At 47.0% G+C, this 18,879-nt stretch overlaps 1 protein-coding gene across 1 annotated transcript in view; it reads right to left on the bottom strand.

The window, feature by feature from the left end:
• Positions 1 to 547: 547 nt before the first annotated feature.
• The window catches only part of LOC124188170 (homeotic protein ultrabithorax-like), a 118,953-nt gene continuing 100,621 nt past the window's right edge, over positions 548 to 18,879 (bottom strand). The window contains exons 4-5 of the mRNA XM_046580685.1: positions 10,818 to 11,049; positions 548 to 615 (exon numbers count right to left, since the gene is read on the bottom strand). The gene's annotated coding sequence lies outside the window, so the exon portion shown is untranslated. The remainder of the gene's footprint in view (positions 616 to 10,817; positions 11,050 to 18,879) is intronic.

Genomic DNA, 18,879 nt, shown 5'->3' with positions numbered 1-18,879 from the left:
TATCGGGTATCTAATGGTACAAGAATATGTGCACCAAAAAGACGAGTTTGATGGTAAAAGGACATGTAATTTTTTCTTTTCACGGCATTCGCTATAAAAGTATTCAAAAGGCATATCTATATTATAATTAGCCCAAAAAATGAATAAAGGTAACGGATCTTGCATTTGGTGAATGTTCAGCTCGTTCAGCACGAAAATATATTTTTATTTGTCAGATTTATGAATGATATAAGGCCGTATCCGCTAAAAACCTTGAAAATTTCATATTTCGTAAGCTACGAACAACATTCACGAAGACCGAAGTACGGTGTTATAAAAATAAATGAAAGGTTTGTCATTTCTTCGATATATTTCGCAAAGTAACAAAAATATGTAAGGTAATACCGGTAATATATGTCAAGGTGCCCGTGGAAAAAAATATTTTTCACCGTCAAATTTGGGAAAAACCCTGAATTTCTTTTTCCGGTTTTCGTATACACCCTGGTACATGTATATGTATTTCTACCAGTTGTATAACTTTCTTGAATTCTTTCCATCAACTTTCCTCCACTTAATCCCGAATTAATTATCACCGCAGCATCATCATCAGCGCTGTCCGGAATCGAGTGAATAACGCTGAAATAAAATTGACAAAATTGGAAATCCGTTACTCACTCGTTACTCGCTACCTACACACACACATCCGGAGTCATTCGACTGCAGGTTGTACGTTATTTTTTCACCGATTAATTAACCCACCCTCTATACTCTCCATCGTTCATTCGTTCATTCGCTCGATTCTCTGGGTCAGTGGCGGCCATATTTTTAATTCAGAAGGCATACATACGTGCACCCATATTCACACGTGATTTTGCTTCTGTATAAACGCAACCAGCGTGTATGCATGTGTATGTATACACGTGAAAGCAGCGAACCGCGGTGTGACACGGACATGGGAATCGGGGAATCGGTGATAATTAATGGACCACTGCAGGCCTCTTTCTCTCTTCTCCTGGGCAGACTCTCTTCCTCTCTCCCTCTCTCCTTCCATCTCGTTACATATCCCTCCTCCATACTCGAGCGGACTCAATTATTGTCGATGGCGCAAGGGCGAGTGCCTCGTCAAGTGTTGGAGTAATACGTGTGTATGCACGCGAATATGTACGCGTGGTAACAGGGGGGCGGCGGCGGCGGGGGCGAGGGTGGGACTGGATGAAACGGGGCAACGGGGGGAGGGAGAACCGAGCATGAGCAATGGCCGGCAGCGCTCCGTAATAATGTTGTCTTCGTCGGGGCCCCGCCGCGGATTTTGTTGCTCCTTTTATTCCGTTCGTTCGTTCGTTTTACACACACGCGCACCACTCGCACACGGACACGGACACAGAGAGAGGTGCGCACACTGCACTCACATATGCTCACATCGGTACGGTTTGTATTCCTCTTTTATTTGCCCGCGGCGCAAGAATGTAGCCTACAGTCCGCGCCAAGATTAAAACCCGCGGTTGCGCAACCCCGAACCAACTCCAGCATCCAGCACCGCCATCCATGATGCATTCGTCTCGAGTCGGGGTACCGCGTGTGTGTTTGTTGAACTGGGATCCGAGAAGTGTGGGTATGAAGGGAGTAGTGGAGGGGGCTGCGGTATAATTTGGCCCCTTGATAGACGAACCTTAAATGCTTTCTATTCGAAAAATATATAATTCAGTTAGAAAAACAGTGAGAAAAACAAATATATTCGTATAATTTTTTTTTCTCACTGTTGGATAATGAGCTGTATGTGGTATAACCGCAGACTGAATGAAAATCGTGTCGTTGTATAGAAAAATGATAGAACTCCTTGTAAGCTTGTCATTCTGTCGCCCTACTGTTCAGGGTTGGAATCGCGAGTATCGGGTGTAATGTGAGCGTACCAGTCATTGACCCTGTCCCATTTATTGACCTTCTTTGGTTGCACCTGTTTGATCCTTAGTTCCAATAAAAGCAAAAAAATAAATTTATAGTACCCAACCCTCTGGCAGTTGGTTTTATTCATCGAGAAATTCACAATTTATGCCGACAATTTATTATTTCGTAAAATAATAGGGTCAATTATTTGGTATAAACGGGTCAATAACTGGTACACTTACCTTAGTGCTCGATGATGAGAAATTCAAACTCACCTTCCAACGCGCGAGACTTTTTCACCGAGCACGACTCTCTGGTGTAGAGGATAATTTTAGCTCATATATGCGTTTAGTCGCGATGCAGAATTATGCGGTACGAGCTTCTGATAGCTTTCTGAACCATAAATCAGGCACTCTGTATGCAAAACCTGATGTGCGATGGTACGGGTGGTAGTGTTTTATCTTCGAGTTTTAGGTACACATGCAAGTATATGTACAGGTATAAATATACCGAGTTGCGTGTGATTATGAGAAACGATGAGCAGATGATGTTTCTGACCGCGTGAATGGAAGAGTGTGAGTGGTGTGATTTATTTCTACAAAATTTATCGATCTTCTCATAGGAACACAACCGCTGAACTGCTCACTCTGCAAGATGATTGTATCAAGCATATAGAGACGTTTAGTTGCGAACGGCTTTAACTACTTCGCGTCGCTAGGTATTACACGATGCTACCGCGGTGGTAATTGCATGTGACAGTAACTGTTCTTTAAAGTTTTCATTCACGAACCCGCGCCTGGCCATGGTAAGTAATTGAGTAAGTAAGCGAGTAGCGTGAAGTTTCTCCTCCAGAGCTCGCGGTACAACGACGAGCCATCCGCGCTTATTTTTGGCGAAGTTACATCCCCCGCCTGTCGGTCCCCGCAAATGACGGCAAGATTCCGAATGAAAATGCCGTAACCATTGATCACGTGTCGGATAACGAGTGGAATTGGCTCTTGCAAATACATTAAGAACGCGCATTCGAGCGGCGGAAGGGGGGCGGCGTCGAAGGAAGAAGAGAAGAGCTGGGGGAGGGGGGTGGGGGCCGGTACAGATTGCGGTGAGGAAAGACGGGAGGTGGGGTTGAAGGGGAGGCGTCGGTACTTGATATCGGAACTCGAGAGGCAAGCAAGCAACCTCGCCTGCAGATAAAATAGAAAAATCGTCACAGCTTGCAAGGGGGTATGGCAAAAAGTATAAATTTCTTTAATGGTGCTAATAATTTCATATCGCATAATTTACTTACTGCGAAACGCAACGCCAGTAGCTACCCAAGGCATTAACGAGGAGCCTAATATTTATGTGATACTCGCTCGGCCGTCCGCCGACCAGATAACACACCAACCAAACCCTCCTCCTCCCCCCCCCCCCCACTCAACCACCCCCAACCTCCACTTCCTAACCACCTTACCGAGTCTTGTGGACGAGATAAAAAAAAAAAAGAAATGAAAAAATGAAAAAAAAAAAGACAAACTAAACCCCCTTGTCGCTAAAGATACCTATACACCGTGTACAACCACCCTCTGGATCTTCAACCCCTGGCAAGCTTACAGGAGAATAACGAAGAGAATGAGAAAACGACGATCGAATCGATGCTAATTCAGCTTTACATCCCTCGGGCAGTTGCAGGTTTTGTAATAGATTTGGGTAATTCGAATGCGAGGAAATAGACGTTGGCTGGAGGCTGTGAATTATTATTCGCTTTGCAAATAATTGGTATAACTTTTGCGGGTTTCGGTGCCGGGTATATATTAAGAGTCTTCTTCTGACGGACTCTCTCGCCTTCGAATCGTTTGAATACCGGCCAAGATCTAAATCTCTGTAGACGTATGCGCTTCTCTGGTTCTTTTCAAAAGTTAGGCGTGTATTGCCTTGGCATTCGTACGTAAGAAAGAATATTATTTGCCAAGTGCAATGCTGTATGGCCGGATTCATCTGTCTCTGTACTTATTTACGTTATACGTATACAAATATACGATCGGTCCAATGCATCGCGATGCCACGCGATGACCTAAAATTCAGTCAGCCGTGAATCTCCGTTTTATTGCTGGAAAAATTTTAACGATACGTTCGAGAAGTTCAGCGAAGCTATTCGAAGCTCCAATCGCAGATCGCAATTCGAATGATTATTCCCTCGAACTGCTCGAGTGTATGATTCTTAATTAAAATTTCAATTAGCAGTTGGAAATTTTTGGTTCCTTAATTGCGTAATCACGGTCGTTGAATCTCGACCAAAAAAGCTCTGTACGCTCCATCATTCACTCGCTGGTAGACAACGACGAGTGAGAATAAAGGGGTTGGACTCTGCTCGACGAGCATGTGTTTACAGCCTGGGATACACGTGGTGTGTAGAAATTTTGTCGCGCTGTATGGAACTGTGTATACTATACCTACGATATCTATGCACGGTGCACTGCATTACCGCGGGGCGTAATGTTCCCGTGCGGAGGCCGCGCGTTAATATATTTTATTTAACACTGACACGTGTGCCGAAATTACCGAATAATTAATGAAACTAAACTATTAGCATAAATTTAATACCGTTCGGTCAATTATACGAATAATCACCACCGTATCACTAATAATTACCATCCAAAACCATTATTCCGCGTATTACACATCGCCCCGACTGTTGAATAAAAACAGATTACATACTCAACCGGTTCATCTTCGTTATCGTGGGAAGAAAATAGCCCCGATTTGTACCGCTGTTCAATATGTTCGAGAGCATTATTACAGGAAGATAGCTGAAAATCCAGATATTGGTAATTTTTCGACCTTAACCTGGGACCAGAAATGGTTAGGGAACATAATCCCTCTGTCCGTTATTGTCTACGTCGCATCAAAATACCCTAATCGATGTTAGCCGAAACGCATTCTCCGGCATCAGCTGAGTTTGCCATCGTTAGCTGTCGTCGCATGATTTATGCACATGCAGTTTCGCGACCGTGCGCGCGAACGGTTCCATCAATCAAAAGGTGGCCGCGAAGCGCGCGTGCGCGCGCGCTGATCATTCGAGCGATGGCGTTTGGTCGCGTACGCGTGATTACAAGCCGAGAGATGGACAGAGTCTCGGTACGTGCTCGGCGATCGATCTTCCGGTGGGACAAAACGCGGAGAAACCTGCACGTATCGTTGGCTTGGCGCCCTGCAGGCAGAGCGATTGCGCGCGATAATGAGTAGTCATCGCACACGCTGATCGTACTCGCGAGAATGCCTCCCCCTCCCCGCCCCGTCCCACCCTTACGACACGATTCGTAGATCTTATATTGCGCGTTGTAATAACTCTCCTTGTACATCAGATGAGGTCGCGCAATACGAGCCTCGCATATGCGATTGGCCCGCGTCCTCGTCCTCGTCCTCGTCTTCGGCGATGCGCGGCCCCCTGGGCCAGCTACACGTGTGACTCGCCGGAGGAAGAAGGGGGAGGTGGGCACCCTGAGAGTATTCGACGCCGATGCATGGGAGTCAGGAAATCACGATCAACATTGCTATAACTGTCGACGCCAGGACACCGTCATCGAAGCGCTTCGAGAATAATTCAGCAGCGAATACGTGGCGCGCAGACCCGCGACTAGGACGGCCATGCGTCTGCACACATGCTCGAGCATGCTAGACTTTGATGTATCGTTCGGCGTGCCTGAAATCCCTTCGGGAACACACCGGGAACCTAAACTCCCACCTCTTCTCCGTTGGGGATGCTTCCTGGGAGTTCTCGGTGAGACGGGTAAAACGGTATTCACGCCTCCGGGTTATTTTCCTCTGGGAATTTCAAACGGTCAAACGACAATGGACAATGGACGGAAGACAAATATTGTACGGAAATATGACTCTCCTTTTGTTTTCATGTATTTTTTTTTTTTTTTTCTTTTCAAGAGTTATGTATTCGTATTACTTGTCTTATACAAGCCTCAAGTTCGTCTAGTTACAACGCTTCTATTATACACTTCGTTATTCTAACGTGATATTTATAGTCCGCATGCGTAATTTATGTTGAAGAGACAGACGTTGATGAATTACTGTTTTAGCCTCTAATCATGAATAATTTTGATGAGCATTTATCGTACGTTAATAGATTTGGAATTAAACGTGCAAGCTTTCACTGCAAAAGGATTATACTTTTGCAGCGCGGAGTATCCGCGTTGAAGAGATGGACTCGATGGATTTTACATCGAAGCGATATTGCATCTGATAATACATTCCGGATTTCTCTGCATCAATTTTCAATTCACGTATCTCAGACATTGCGAGTGGTGAAAAACTTCATCAAATTACGTACTCCGTAATCAATCATAGCTGCGTGTGTTAATGGGTGTAGATGTATAGTTAGAAGCGAAATTAAGCAACCGGAGAGTTAAGACAACAGATTACCGCAATTAAATTACACCATTACAGAGTGGAACATATTTCACGGTTAAAACCACGATGGTCCATTAATTGTCCGACGATTTCGTATACAAAAAAAAAGAAACGTTGCAAATTCTGAGATTTAGGGCCTGGCTTCAAGGGCTGCATGAAACGATGAAACTTCGGTATGAAAATGAGATATTTCAAGATTTCGTGGGTGGATATCGATTACGATCTTCAAGTCGGTGCAACGTAATGTTATAAAATAATATATACAGTCGCGGAAAGAACGGCGTATAGGTAGGTACGTAGATTCGATATAGCCGGCGCTATGAGGACATAAGGAAGACATACAGCGGGATGTACACTGTATGGAAAACGAGGAAGAGGAAGATGAGGCTGCAGCAAGGAGTGCGAGGACGAGAGGATAGGAAAGGCAGTCGAGCGAACCACCCGCACTGGCGCCCTCGGCTCACCGGCTCCGTCGAGGCGCCGGCGTCACTTCCGTTTTTCCCCCCAGCTGTCCCCCACGAGTTGGAACTCCCGATGTGCCGTGGAACCCCCTCCGAAAACTCGGCAAAACCGGAGGAACCAGAGGAACGGGACACTTCCGAGCACGCGCCAGGATTGCGACTTGCATTCTATACGCGCGGGCTTCTCTCTCTTACCCCCCCCCCCCCCCCCTCTCCACCGCCGAACTGACAAATAAATACGCGATGCACCGGCTAACCAAGTCCGGGGTTGTTGATCCGACTACAGCCACGACTCTTTCATACGTATACTGGAGAAATATTTTTCCTCGTTTTTTTTTTTTTTATTACATTCTGGTGATCCGTATTAACCAGATCACCCGCTGCAGGATATTCAGTCTGTAAAGCAATGAGATGAAAAAGTTTCAAACGTAATCTTGACGTACGTAATTTTTGTTTGATTAATTTAGAAGAAATGATTTTTGCGGTTGATGAACGCATTTTATAGATTCAAGATTGGAAAAACTTGCATTTCAAGTCTAAGTAAGTCTTTCTTCTTCTTCTCCTTATCATTGGACGGATATTTTCAGGGATCCATTTTTTACGCTTTAGCCAAATACACGTGTCTTACGCTTGTTCCTGAGGGATAGCTGTTACTGAATCTTAGTTGAAATATGTATATTGATAATCGAAAGACTCCGAGGGTTGAATGTGTGTTTCATCGATATCGCAGGGTGAGAGTGTGGTTGCACAGCATGGGTACACACCCGCAAAGAAAACGAGCTATAGCTGTGCGAGCGCGAACGAACGGGAAACAAACTTTTCCAATTATTTTGTCGCATTTTAATCTTGATTTATAATACAGCCTTTGGAAATTGCCAGGTTCGTATAGGTATAACACGGTAGCAGCTCCTTTGGACCTTTCCATGCCGGTGATGAAACGTTGGTAATTTATTCGTCCGCGCTGTAACACTCTTTGATGAGTTTTCACTGGAAACCTCCGAATCTTGTTTCCTGTCATCTGGCGCGAAATCATAAAGCCTCAAATGAGTTGGTCCGGCATTTGTACCCTGTCTCTTCTTCCTCCTCTCTTCCTCCTCTTTTTCTACGTTTTGCCGCTCCTCTTTTGGTCCGCGGAAACATGATTCGGGCCAACGAGTTTACGAACTGCCGGACTACGTATTTTACAGACTTTTCGTTCCGGACGCTTGGGTATTACTCAACCGGTCATCAACTCTCAGGCACATTATGACCCGGGGTCAAGTACGGCAGTACCAGCAGGCTAGAAGAAAGGGCGACACTTCTTTACCTAGGATGAAATTTGACACGTTATGAGCGGGTTTGTACTTTCATAGCAAACGGTGAGATACCATCGCGGTGATATTCGTACGTATGTATATACAGAGCTGGTTTCTGAGGAAATGGACACGGTTTTGTTACCGAGACAATTCGCGGGCTGGAATGTCCATAAGTTTCTTATTTCGTCTTTCTCATACCGAGTAAGTTTTACGGAGTTATACCCACAGCTTGAAATAAATACAAATCGAACGGTGCGATAAGGCGCGTGTTGTGATTACCGATGTCTTCCGATCGGCAGCGGCACCAATAGAAGACGACTTCGTTCCTTATGACAAACGTTCGGGCTTGCCGGGGCCGGCAAAGGATGGAGCAACGATGATCAGCAAGGCGTGGCGGGGCGAGGCGAGGTGCTGCAGAAACGAAGTGTGGCTCCTAACCGCGGCGCACGAGAGGTGCTGGCATGCGTTGCATGCGAAATGAGCTTGTAGGATAAATAACTACGCCGGCAGCAATAAGCTTGGGTGAAATTATGAATCCTGTCATCCCTCCACACCGTCGGCTCGACCTCGCGGGCCTCTCGCCATTCCCCAGCCCCTCTCAATTATTATTCTCGCGCCACTCGCTCTCTGTGCCTGCGCGTGTGTGTGTGTGTGTGTGTGTGTGTGTGTGCATGTGTAATCCGAGAACCCGCAGTAGTCGCGGATCGTCTAAAGGGGTGAGCTTTCAACGGCAAAACTAGCGAATGAATTGAAAATAATGGAATGAAAAAGCTTCGCGCGAAAGTTATCGAGAAGAAAAAAACGGTGCGATTATTATCAACATTTATTTTTAATGATTTCATTAAACGTTATTTTAAATACAACCAAAATTTATATCATACTTATGCGGTTATGGATATGAAATAAACAGTTTAAGGTCGACTTCTTTTTCCTCGTTGAAAAACCTCGCGGTAGAAATAGAAAAGAAATGAGGAAAGAATTGGTGAACGAGAAGTGGGAGGTGGTTGGCCAAGTTCATGAATCGAGGTTTTCGCGTCGAGAATGTGGGTAATACGTGGAGTGGTAGGTATACGTAAACGTAAACAGAGAACATTTCGGGACATTCCGTTCCGCGCGGGGCTAGCAGACGCTTGGAGGGATATTTATTGTAACGAGGACTTATGGCGACAGATTTAGGAATTAGGGTATCGCGCCGGTCCCGGCAAGGGTTTCCATGGAACCCATGCACGGGCACGGACAGGGGCCGCCCAGCCACCCACGCACACACACGTTGTGTACGGTGCACGGTTGCCCGTATACAAGTGTGGGGGTGGCCCCTTGCCTCCCCCCCCCCCCCCCCCTTGAAACCCGGTATATGGACCCACGTGATACCGCAATAATCCACCAGGATTATCCTTCGTGTTCTGCACGCCTGCGAGGGGCTTCCGGACCGAACTGTGTGAATACCGCTACATATAGCGAAGGGTCTTACATGCTATAGGCGACGATATATTATGGACGATATATGGTATACACATGGGCACTGTAACATGGACAAGCCATCGAATAGGCCCAAGTATTACGCCTCGATATTGTCGCTGAAAATCTAAGGCCTTCGATGCGTAAGGTATACGTTTCGGTTTTACTGTAGGTATGTACTCAAAATCGTGTAGTATTGCGATATTCGTCGAAATTGCGAACACCAATTTTTAATTTTATTGTAGGAATTTATCGATTGGTCTGACTACAAGCTTTGAGAATTGAGCTTTTTACATTGAGTGTAAAGTAGAATTCATCGATAAGAGGAATGATACAACCATTTATGACGGACATGTTTGCTAAGGGATGATCAATATATGAAATCGTGTCAAATCTCTCTTTGACACCTGCGCGGGTGACGTGAACAAATCGTCAATAAAAAAACGGCCCACCCTCAGAGCCGATCCGTATAATCGCACGGCGTAGGAAAAAATATATGATACGTACAGGTGTGGGGTGTTTTTTTAAACACCTGTGAATGTGTGTGGAATTACATATATGCACGCCCAGAGCTGGGGCAAACTACGCAACCTCCCCCTGGTCCGCCCGGTGCGATAATTAATTTCTTTCACTCCCCCCTTCCGGTATTCACGGATCCGTCGTAAAACGCAAAACCTCGTAATTATTACGTCTCATTTGGAGGTGCGATAGATAAAAATCCGCCCTGGGACGAAATGATCCGCCTATAAATCCTGTGATTAATGTCCGCGCGCGCATACCTACCTGCAGACCTCTCTCGGCAGGCAGCAGGGCATGACACGCGCAAACGGAAATTTGAACGCAGAGTGAGAGATGTGCGCGTATTCTCGTTCAGGATACAAGTTCGCACGTGGCACGGCAGGTCCGGCGAAATAGGGGGAGGGAAAACTCCCTTTTCGCGTAGGTAATGCACGCACAATGCCGGCTGACGCCTCGAGTGGGAGTGAGAAAGATAGAAAGAGCGAGAGGGAAAGTGAGTGAGTGAGTGAGTGAGTGAGTGAGTGAGAGTGGTATCCGAGGGGTGGGAAAGTCGAGGGTGGAAACGGGGCGGGAAAACAGAGGCGGGAGGCAGGGGGTATGCGCTGCGGATTTATTCCCGCCAACACATTCATCACGGCGGATTTAGCTGAACCCGTAACGCATGGCCGAGGATATATGTCTGTGCTGCCAGTCCCACCCCCGAGCCCCGCCGCCCCCACCTCAAACCACCTTCCGCCCTCCCTCGAGTGCCGCTTTTTGCGAAATAAAAAATAACAAATAATGAATGAATGAAAAAAACAGAAAAAAAACAGAACCTCACCGTGACTGACTCTTCCCGTTGTAACTCTTCCTCCAGGGATGCATGCATGAAACCGCGCATTACGAATCGGCATGTCCGATACGGTTTTGATACGCTTCGCGGATACGCATCATTGTTATTATTCCCATAGCTTCGTTGCGGAGGAAGATTTTACTATGGTGACGACGATGACGACGACGACGACGACGAAGAAGATCACGACAAGTCGCACGATGGTCCAAATTTTTCGGAGCTGAAAATTTATGCTTGAGTAATTTTTGCTCCGAACGACACTGTTTGAAAAGAGAAAGTGCAGCTTTTACTGTTTTACTTCCGCAGCATTTATTCGTGCAATCGTACGGGTGTGTGCATTTGTACGCGTGTACTCACATACGTATGCATGTATGCACGTACATATGTATATATAACGCGCGACCAACGTTGCGAGTACTTACACAGAGGGGGTTATGTCAAGGTCGTAATTTGGTGCAGAGTGTGATAAATATTTATTTAGTTTAAACGAGGAAAATGGTAAAGAGAGCGCCACGTATATACGTAAACGCTGCACGGTTGTTATACCCGAGAACACTAAATTCAACACTCGCGCTAAGCTCTCCGGCAAACCGGACATTAATGAGGAAACGTTATTTCCGATCCCTTTGCGTATCCTTTGACGAAGTGAACGCATTTCATCAATACTCATATATAATGGTATGTCTCGAACGATGGCGGAAAGTACAGGTAGGGGAAAAATGCTAGCAGGTATCTGGGTAGGGGAATATAATAGTGGGGTTGATCGGGCAGGGGGGCTGATAAATCAATTGATTGAGTCGATAAAAAAAATAATTTCCAAAACCACGCCAAGAAGATGTATAATAAATGTAAAATACGGAAGCTGTGGGACAGCGGCGTCGAAAGCCGGGTGCAGTTCATATGTGCGACGGATACGGCAGCTAGCCGTTTCTGAAAACGGCCGCGATAAGAACGCTATTGGAATGTCGATAGCGCCGGATGGTTCTTTGGATTTGAATTCTCGAGAGGCAAACCGCGCCGCGGGTGGGTGTGGCCTACCCCCCTCCCCTGGGGATGGGGGCGAAGGTACGAAGGTGCCGAGGGGATGGGGATAACAAGCGGAGTGAAGTACCTTTCGCGGATAAAATGTAGATGAATGAGCCATAGATTATTTCCATCCCCGCACGTACAATGCCATATCTTTCTAAGGGCACCGTGTGTGTGTGTGTGTGTGCGAGTGTGCGCGCAACGCTATGGGATGAGGGGTCGACTGGGGTGTGGGACGAGGATGAGGGACTATGGGGGGGAAGGGGGGGGGGGGGGCTCTGTCAACGCTCCGCGCCATGACGCATGGCGATCAGCTGCTGATAACGTTCAACGATTTATTAAAGAGTCATGTGCCACCATACTTCTCTTCTTAAATCACCTACTCGAGCAAGCAGCAATGACAGTTGACCACGGCGATAATTCAGCCCCCCCCTGCATCTCATACTCTCGGAATATACTCATTTTAATCTGTAGATACACACGGGGTCTGAGACTTTGAAGTCGTCATAAAAAAAAGCATAGGAATTCACACCTTGACCCCGACTTTGCCGATGGATTAGACACGCTTGGGTGATTCGGTATCACTTGACCTCAAACACGTTTAACGTTTCGTCAGCTCCTTAATCAACGATTTGGATTATTGAGTCATATCTTCACAGCGATCTTGGACAGTTGTATACGGATTTTCGAATAGCACTTGCGGAATCCATTCTGGCCTTCGTTTATACATTCGTATGGCTTATTGTTAGTGCCTGAGTGCTTGAATATTTTTTTCACAATCATCCACTCACTTACTCATCCATTAAAAACTTCCTGTATTACTTAGCAACGTTTCAGTTGCCTGTTATAAACCATATTGCCTACTATAATGAACAAAAACTACATCCCCTTGATTAAATACTCAGAATTATTAACTCTCATTGCCAGTTATGCTGTATGAAATACTGCAATTTTGAATTTTGGACGTGTTACAACTAAACAATTCGAAATCTGACTGACATGCAGAACGAGATCAGAACGTACTCGTAGTTTTATATATTGGAATTACTTTGTGACACCGTCGCCGTGTACAGCCGAAGAATAGCGCGAAGTCTGTAAGATTGGGCGCCATTTCGAAAACGGGTTGCGAAGCAGATTAGCGAAGGCTAAAGCTCGTCCAGCCTTTCACAGCCACAGTACGTCTCTGTGCGAATTCCGGCTCCACTACGTAGTCGCACTTCGCTCGTGTTCACAAATATGAGGCACAAATCCGTAATAAAATATGTCGCGTAGGTAAAACTCTGTCACTGCGGTACACCATGGATCTATTGGCATGCTCACGCTACACTGTAAGAGAAAAATTTTCACAGCAAAGTATGGCTGCTGCCCATGCCATCCTAGCCTAGCCAGTCGAACCTGACGGTGCAGCTACCATTCAATGGCAGCTGCACTTCTCCCCTTCGTTTTTCTCTCCACTCCCATACCAGACCATCGGGGTGCATCCCATGCTCCGTGCCGTAGCCACGCTGTGCGGAGGGGTTGGCACCCATGGCCAACATGGCCTACCGCGGTCACAGCTAAGCGCTAGAGAACATCCGTCTGATCTGACGAACAGACGAAGAAAAGTCACGCTCGTCTGCGCTAGGAAGACAGTGATAGTGTGTCAAAAATTGACTGTGACCCGCGCGTCGAGTACTTCAACGATCTTGGCTTGTGATTCACGATCCGAGCTTACCAACAGCGAAAGTAAGATTTCAGCCGTGTTTGTTTTCTCGCAATATTATCGTTGGGGGGGGGACATGAATAGTTGGGTTATTTCTTTCGTACTTCCTCGATCTATTTGTATTTCCCAACAAACCTATAACAACTTTGCTGGACAGTTAGAAAAGAGTGCAGGTTTTGTCAAGAGGAAAGACAGAGGAAGAGTTTGAGCTGGTGGAAGTGGGTGGAGGGTGGAGGTTGGAGATGGGGATGTGGGGAGATTTTCGCTGGAAGGACGACGCGTACATCCAAAAGAATAATATAAGAAGAAAAACTCGACCCAAATCCGAGGGATACGAAAAGTTGGCTCGTCGATCAGATGGCGGAAGGAAGCGAGGAAGGAAGGAGCGAGCGAGGAGACTGCAGGAGGACACGCGCGCTCGCCTCTTCTCTCCCTGATGCCGACGTTGCGCTGCCACTGCCGTGTATATCTTTCGCACGATTCCATCCAGCTACCGTGTATGCCTTCGCATATATATCCGCCCCGTCGTGCTTACTTTGCGCTAGATGTTTAATACCCCCCGTGAAGACGGGGTGCCCGGATCTCCATATATTCTGAAATTATCTTCCAGCTCCGGGGTGTCGCTGGATTTTTATTTACAGCCTGAAATCGCGTGCAGCGTTCAAGTTATCGCAGTCCATAGTGCAAACTATTGTGATGCCTCTCAGTAGCGCCTTCAGATCATACGATCGATGAAATTTATAGCATACATTTTTTTGACGAATTTTTGAGTAGCACTACTTTTTACTCGGAAACTGAGATCGATAACAGGTTTGATCATAAAACGATCTCACTTGAAGGTACTGGAAATTTGTTTTTTGGTGTGGTCGGTTTTATGGTAGTTCAGAGTCTGTCTTCTTCAGATCAAAATAGCTACCTTATACGCAGTAGCCGAGGCGCGTTTAATCAGCCATTATTGGCAGATGATTGGTCATCTGAAATATCGTTAATTGAACCTAAGCCTCAATTCACACGACCATCGATCACTTCTTTCGATGGCTGTAGATAATTATCTGGGACAAATACAAAAAAATAAGAGAGAGAGAGAGAGAGAGAGAGAGAGAGGAAGTAAACGTAAGACGAAACTGAACTTGATCATTAATATTTTGTAATTTGAATTGTATACATGATAATTGGTGTCGGTGCTCTGAGGCGGCGGTGCTTTTCCCGACGGAAAGTCCGGGTGGTGCGTAGATCATTTCCTCGGAATGGTGTTCCACGAAGAGAGTTTGACCCCGGGCGGTAACCGGGCGTGGACCAAGCCCGAGGGTGGGTGAGGGGGGGTGGGGGGTGGGGGGAGGGGAAGCATATCTCTGCGAAGGCATCACCATTTTCCAACTTGTCTCGAATCCCAGTGACGTAAGTAACAACATATATAAAAGTAAGTGACTCGCTCGCGGGCGGTGATGCACAGTCCTTCGCTATCTGCCGAGTCTATCGGGCAGTAAACAGCAAGCGGCAGATAAGACCGGAGATATATTATGGACGCTGCTGGTTCCATCGTACCTCCGCACTCCCTCTCTATAGCTGCGACACACCACGGTTATGCGAGAGCCGCTGAAGAAGCCTGCAGAGTTCTATACGGACACGTATAAGTATACTAGCCACCATCCTGCTCTATATTTCGCTGCTTCCACCGTCCCGCCACCGTTCCTTTTTTTTTATCCTTCTTCTTCTTTCCACTCATCCCTCGCCTCGTATCCAGTTTGCCTGTAAAAACGCCACCGGCGTCTGAATAGTCGCGCAAAGGACGGAAGCCGGTTTGCAAGCCAAGCATGGGGCGGCGGCGCCAAGCTCCGTCGATCTCCCTCCCTCGAATTTCCTCCCTATTTTCGCCGTTCGTCGTTCCTACCAGTCGTCCTCGACGACGACGACGACGAACTTCTGCGTGTACGTGTGTATACCCATCCCCTATCGTTCCCATCCCCGCCCCCGTTCACCACCCCTGGATCCTCGAATCTCCACGAGTCCACGAATCCGCGATGCTGCGATAGATCACGCCTGCGGGGATCCCCGCGTATTACCGTATTTCTGTATTCCGTTATTCGCTCAGCGTGCATGTCTTCTCTACTGTCCTTTAGTCGGAGAAAATGGATACGCGAACCGCGTGAAAACTCATCTCGATACAACCTAGCACCCTGCGACCCTCCAGCTGCGACCACCAGCCGTTGGACCAGCGCTTTGGATTGGCACACTCGATACGTGGATTCGCTATCTGCGGAACCGCGTTTTATTAATTGAAACAGAGATATCCGTGACTTTGCAAAAGGTGCTGCCGATCAACCGAAACGTTCGTTCTCGTGAACCTAAACGTCTTCAGCTTGATCGAAGGTGGAAAGTTTGAAACTTTCGGTTACAATTTTGCCCAATTTTGACAAAGTGGATGTGGTATTACAGCCAAGTCATCATATCAAACCCGTATGGCCGGTATTCAAGTGTTCGGTAGGAGGCGAGTCGCGCATGGCTACGCATACAATGCGAACGCGAGTGCCTTATTTTCAACAATAGTGATTACATTAAGTCCACCTCTGCTTGGATTAAATTATACACTCCGAGGTTAATGGCGCCCGAGGGCAACGCGCAAATATCGTTTGCCGAGATGGATGCGTGACACTAGGCACGTTTGATTTTCAATACGCAAAGGTATTTTTATGGGCCAACGTTAACCACGCGTATTGCATATTTACTCACCACTTACCTAACCTAACTCACTCGCTCCACACTGATCCTAGGCCCACCCGCCAACCAGAACTTGGCAGAATGCCTCCCCGAAGCTCGTATCATACTCTAACGCGCGCGGTGCTTATGTCTCTTCTTCACCTCCGTCCCTAGTTTCTCCGTAACAACCTCCGTTTTAATTGCCAAGTCCCGAGCAGCTCGCACCGGGTGATATTGCCACTTGTGGATTAATATTTTACCCTGAAATTCTACCTCTTCATAAATCAGACCGCGGGCTAGCGAGCGAGTGATCTCTTGATCTTGATGACCGACCGTCACTCGCACGAATTGTCCAACTGCCCGAGTGCCCGACTCCAACCAGGACTACGTATACGGATATCTAAATGTCCATCATCGACGGTGACCGTCGTACATGCTGAGAAAAAAAGTAACGCTACACTGTCCTCGGTCTCTGTCACTCGGAATTTACATTCGCCGGCAAACACGTGCTGGGTATTTTCAAATTCACTCATTGTCAATTCTACGTCATTCCTGAAAGACAACTCGGTTCAATCACTTGAGCCACTCGATCAGGCTACAATTACTCTTCGGAGGATTTCAAGTGTACGTTTCTCGAATCGCTGTAAAAAAAAGTCCAACCAATCACAGCATTTCGCATTCATCTCAATGTTTCCATATAGTTGGAAAACAAAGGTATTGTACGGTTCGAGCAAAGAGAAAGCGCATGAGCAAATTTCGAGAATTTTTCACCATTTCACGGTTGGTGGCAAAGGGTTACTTTCGGAGGCACGATTTGCTCGAGCTTTATTTTCTATGGCCGAGTGCGAAGAGTCGGGTTAGACGGTACGCCACCCTCCCGCCTGATCTACATAACCATGATGGTTTCCCTTATGTACAGTACGCGTATCTCGCCACCCTCCCCGCGGAGTAACTCGGTACATACAGATAGTCGGGCCCATCAGCCAACCACAAAAACGATTACAAATTAACTCGACGCTTCTTCGCGCGTATATTATTAACCGCAAGGGGCACACGAACCCTCCGGGGTCCGTGCAATTACAACGCCTTTTGTTTCGCGGTTGAAAATCTTCACCGACCCGTCTGCCGCGTTCTCCCCAATCCCGAATTTTCCACACCCTTTAAGGTGTCGAGTTTCGTTGGAATAATTACAACCAAGAACCGAAGCTGGAGTCGCAGTGCAGCTCTGAAAATCGGGCGTGACACGCGATGAGTCATATTATTCATCACGGAGTTGATCTGCGCAAACCGATGCGAAACACGCAAAAACTCAGAAGGTCACGTTCTATTTTCTGTTCCACTTTTTTCTTCTTTCTCTAGAGAATATTTTGACGCTATTGCCGACGGCGAGACGCTGAAGGTCGTGTGATAGGTGCTCCGGATTAACGAGGTCATGGGTTGGTTCCACTCGCTGAGAAGATTAAGGAACCCTGGACAGCGGCTACTCTTGGCCTTGTATAGGGACAACGAGGTACCGTTTTTTGCGTCAGATAAAAGAAGACAAAGAAGACGGCTCTCCGCGTGACGGATCCAACTGCCGCCGCCGTTTCCTTAGTTTCCGCAAACAGTCGGCCGCGCTTACCGTTAGGTCGGCAATTGTCACTAAATGCGAGGAACGGTATGTGCTCTATTTTTGGAAAAACGACGATCACCCAAGGTTTTTACCTCTCAGAACCCTGCCGGCACCGCGTCCAATCTTAAAACTGTCAGGTACCCAACGCCGGTGCGAATTTAGTGCCCCCCTTCGAGGTCGACTCGTTGCGACCTTGCCCTTGAACCGAGACTCTGCGATTTCCTATAAATACTAATTGGAACTATGGGAATCGCAGAAGAAACTCAGGTAGATGTTCCTGAGTGACATTTTACGGAGTTGCGATACGATGTATTTCTGCAATTCGCATAAACACGCTTCACAACGTTGGAATCAGTTGTTCAACTTGCGATCGTTGAAACTCACTCGCAAATTTAAAATGAATTTTGATACTATGCAATACGAATTTACGTGACGGTGACGATGAATCAAGTTTGGCAAGAATTCCAATTCCGGGTACAAGAAAACGGACCGAAGTTAGCCAGTGTACCTTCTAGAGCGAAAGGAGGGCCGAAGGATCTGGATTAGCGATTTACAGACCTACATTAGAGTTTAATTTTATGAGAATTAGTGTTCCGAGATGCGGCTGAAGGTTGGAGCGGCCAATATCGTGTCTAATAATGCTAATAATTTGCGGCATGGGGGCTAGGGTGATATGGGGGGGGGGACTTCCTGGACGATTGCCCGCAAACGTCGGCAAAACGAGATGAGAATAAGCGAAATAGACGGATAAGACAAGGAGGGCGACGTGCCGTGCGACGAGAGAGAGAAGGTGCCGCCGGTGCCGGTGCCGGTGCTCGTGCTGCCCGGGATCTCGGGACCAAGAAATAAAGGGACGGCCAATTAGAGGGCGAGAAAGATTTATCTGCAGACGACGGGTGCGCCGGTGGCAAGGGGTAGCTTTTCCACCGGAGAACTCGCCTGTATTATCCGCCGCCCGCCCGGCGGACGACCCGGACAACCCGGCCGACTGGGGCCCCTGTTCCTGGACAAGT

Source organism: Neodiprion fabricii, chromosome 1 (assembly GCF_021155785.1).
Source record: "Neodiprion fabricii isolate iyNeoFabr1 chromosome 1, iyNeoFabr1.1, whole genome shotgun sequence".
NCBI classification, from domain to species: Eukaryota; Metazoa; Arthropoda; class Insecta; order Hymenoptera; family Diprionidae; genus Neodiprion; species Neodiprion fabricii.
The sequence above is the reverse complement of the archived record's forward strand: the minus strand, read 5'-3'. Positions and strand labels throughout refer to the sequence as shown.